The sequence below is a fragment of the Cetorhinus maximus genome, chromosome 35 (assembly GCF_964194155.1).
Source record: "Cetorhinus maximus chromosome 35, sCetMax3.hap1.1, whole genome shotgun sequence".
NCBI classification, from domain to species: Eukaryota; Metazoa; Chordata; class Chondrichthyes; order Lamniformes; family Cetorhinidae; genus Cetorhinus; species Cetorhinus maximus.
The window spans coordinates 9,716,910-9,720,669 of record NC_135913.1 but is presented as its reverse complement, the minus strand read 5'-3'; the positions used below and the strand labels follow the sequence as shown (position 1 = coordinate 9,720,669).

General features: G+C 40.4%; 1 non-coding gene across 1 annotated transcript; it reads left to right on the top strand.

Moving 5' to 3' along the window:
* The first annotated feature begins 3,216 nt into the window (after positions 1-3,216).
* On the top strand, positions 3,217-3,288 carry trnag-ccc (transfer RNA glycine (anticodon CCC)). Its single transcript has one exon. It is a non-coding gene; the product is annotated as a tRNA-Gly (tRNA).
* The last annotated feature ends 472 nt before the right edge of the window (positions 3,289-3,760 follow it).

Here is a 3,760-nt window from a genome sequence, read left to right as displayed (position 1 = left end):
CAGTGGCATAAAAATGTTAAAATTCAGCCCCATTTTCCGCCGGGGATCAGTTTCTCTGTATTGAACCTAACAAATAATTTTACCAGGGTAGCTACCTCGATCAGATCACCCCTCATTCTTTTATACTCAAGAAAACATAAAAGGGAGAAGCCCTGAAAAGAAAAAATCAATGTGCAGAGACCATGGAGAAGGCTGGGGATTGACACGAGGAAAACATCTCCTTCAGAAAGTCAGCCAATTAGCAGGGCCAATTAGCCTCTTTCAGTGTTGTAGCCACTCAATGATTACACCACTCTCCGATTATCAAACCTGAACTCGTAAGCTAAGCCACCAAACTCTGGAACCCCACTTGTGTATCAGCACGGATTCCACTCCATGGTCTATATAACGCCGATGTTTCCCCTGAGCAGTGCCTGTAAGAACACGAGAAATAGGAGCACGCGTGGCATGCATTTCACGGCTTCTCAAAGATTCAAGAGTTTCCTGACTGATCGCTCGTATCAACTGCTTTTCCTGGAAATTCTCAATTCGAACATCGATTATCTGTGAGGACAGGAGTCAGAAGCTTTCATGGCACAAAAACCAAAGTGTTTTGTGATGAAAATAGAACAAAAAGATTTGTAGAAGGCGTTACTTCAGCCTTAGCTGGTGCATCCCGTCTAGTTCTGGGTGTTGCACTATAGGAAGTGTGTGAAGATGTGAAGAATGTTGGAATAAGTGAAGAAAAGATTCACGAGAATCGTTTTACTCTTTCCAACCCAATATAAGTTTTCCCTGGCTGTTTTCTTATATTCCTAAATTTCTGTCCGTACGCCTCAGGCACGAGCTCACGTGCACTCAAAATAGCCTTTTTTTACGACATCATAATTCGCCGACATTTCTTCTGACAGCAAAGCATTACCTCATGTGCTCTACCCACCAACCTGGATGGTAACAACCATGTCCAGTTTTCCAGTGGCCATTTTATCTGTTTAGCTATATTCTGAAATGAAATAAATAATGTTTCAACATATTTTTCCTCAATCTTTAGAATAGCTTGTACAAATTTAATAATCTTCCCACTGGATTTTAAGTTAAAAGATTTTTCATCAACAGTACTTTCCACAGAATCTGAGGTCTCTATTTTAACTACCAGTCTCTCAAGCCAATATTCTCTGGGGCCTTCCTTAATCCTCTTTCCTATTGTCAGCTTTCCCCTCTCGAGATCAAGTTTTCGGATTTCCATTTCTTTTTGAAATGATCTCCCTTTTCCCCTTTCTTTTTCTGCTCTGTCTAGTAACAGTTTATTCATTTCCAATTCTTTTCATTTTCTTCTGCCTCCAATTCAAGCTTTCTCAGTCTCTTTGCTGGTTCAAATTCAAGCCTCTTCATTTCTAACTGAAGTCTCAAGACCTACAGCTGTGACTCACTAGTGTCAGGTATAACTTCGAATTTTTAATGCTGCTCTGGCCTTCAATCATATCTGCTTTCTTACCCACTGCAGGTAACCCTAATTGTAATCTATCTGCCAATTCCAGTGACTTAACTTTAGTTACTTTTTTTAAACCAGCCAAAGTCATAACTTCAACTCCCAAACAAGTCTCAACAACTGCCAAAGCCATATTGCATTTTCACCACTACAAAATTCCTCACCCCAACTCCTGAATTCAAAGTGCTTCTCGTACTCGTAATCTTAAGATTCACTAACTGTAAAAAAATCAAGGAACTTCAAACATATCCCGCAAAGAGCTCCCAGCTCTGTTATCGCACAGCCAATGGTGAATGCTGAGTTGTTTAATCCCAGATGAGAAACTTGAAACAACTGCCACAATTTGTTCTACAAATTGTATAAATTTTGAATTCGTGCCCTGAATTCAGTCCTAAAAAGGCCATGGATTTTTTTATAGACTTTTACGAAGCTGGATTAAACATTTATTAATGGAAGAAATGGAAGAAGATATAAATATATGCATAGATCTACAAATTATACTATGATAACCTCCAAATCCCTACTCAACCTAACTCCCAGTTACACATTCATAAAGGCTACAGTCAGACAGATAGATTATAAAAGATCCAGGCAAAGGGACCTTGTACCTTGAGCACGTCGACTTCCGAGTGATTTTCTTAACTTCAGCCCTTTGAAGACAGTAGCTTGAGGCATTGATGTTGATGGCATTTTCACACACTTGTAAGATCTTCAAAATACCTTCCCTTACATACAGCCCTTTTTCCTTCTTTAAGCATATCTCCGTCTTTAAATGCTAATGCCCATTGCTTCACTATGTTTGGGGCTTTATCTCCCAGATAAGAAAACACTTCTCATAGCACTAAGATTTATCAATAATATTTGGGGAAAGATAAACACTGTTTCTAAACTTCACCGCGATAGGTGGCACAGTTCACCACCGCCACCCACCCCCCCCTCCCGCCCCCCCCACCCCCTACCCCCCACCCCCCACCCGCTTTGAAAACAACCTGGAATGGTTTATTCCAAAATGCAAGTGCTCCCTTGAGGCCTGTGTTTCTAAACTTCCGCGTGTTTGCCTAATTTACATTTCAAACCTAATCTCTCTTCTCAGATCAAAGCACCCAGTCTAGCTGCCCCTCATTCAATTGAATCACACACACACGCACACAGACACATGTAGATACATATACACATCCCACTGTTACTCCATTTTACAATAAATTCTAGTGAGATTATGAGAATTATTATACCTTTTTGACACCGAGCGCCATGTCACAGCTGAGGTCCAAACAATGTTTCACACAGGTACTTCATAATGTCTTTACTTTTGAACGTTTTGCCCCTGGAATGTAAGCCATGTGAATAAGTGCTATACGATGGAACATGTGTTATTAGTCATTGGACGAAGAGGTCCATACAGAATGGCTTTCTTCTGCTGCCTAATATGCCTGTGAATCCTGGCCTGTCTGCATGAAAGTTACAGAATGGGACATGTGTTATTCATCATTGAGTGGGCAAGTAAAATAATTAGTGCTGAATGTTGTGAACTATAATTACAATTATGGTTTAACTTTACTTAATGACTGGTGTGAACTTCAGGAAAATCCATCTAAACCTCATCAAATATTATAGGTATCAGCTACTCGCTTAACAGGGGCTGTGTGCATTACAAATTTGTTGCGAATGGTTGAAGAAAAAACAGGAACCAATAATGACCGGTTCAGTCCCAAAATCCAGAGTGATACTCTGTGATTATGACGTAGTCAGCGATGGTGGTGTAGTGGTGAGCATGGTTGCTTCCCAAGCAGTTGACCCGGGTTCGATCCCCGGCCATCGCGTTCTTTCAACTTCAAACCATTCAATCGGAAGATGCAGTTTTTGGGCATTTTAGAGTTATACAGCGCAGAAAAGGGCCTTTCGTACCCTTGCCGGCCATTAAGTACCGATCTATTCTATTCCTATTTTCCAGCAATTAGCCCGTCGAAATGCCCCCTAAAAGTACCCCTGTAAGCTATGGCGTTTCAAGTACTCATCTAAATATATTTTTACATTCAAATGTACGCGGGTGCAATTCAAATAAAAATACGTTCCAGTTTTATTTAAAATTTTACTCACGTTTGATCCTTATCCTTAATAACTATGATTTTCCGTGAACTGCAGTGTGAAATCGGAATGGAAATATTGGGATTGAAAAATAAGAAAGTGCTGGAAAAGCTTAGCAGCTTTGGCAGCTTCTGTGGAGAGGGAAAAAAACAGCGTTAACTTTTCGAGCCCAATATGACTCTTCTTCGGAACCAGGGAGAGGTAGAA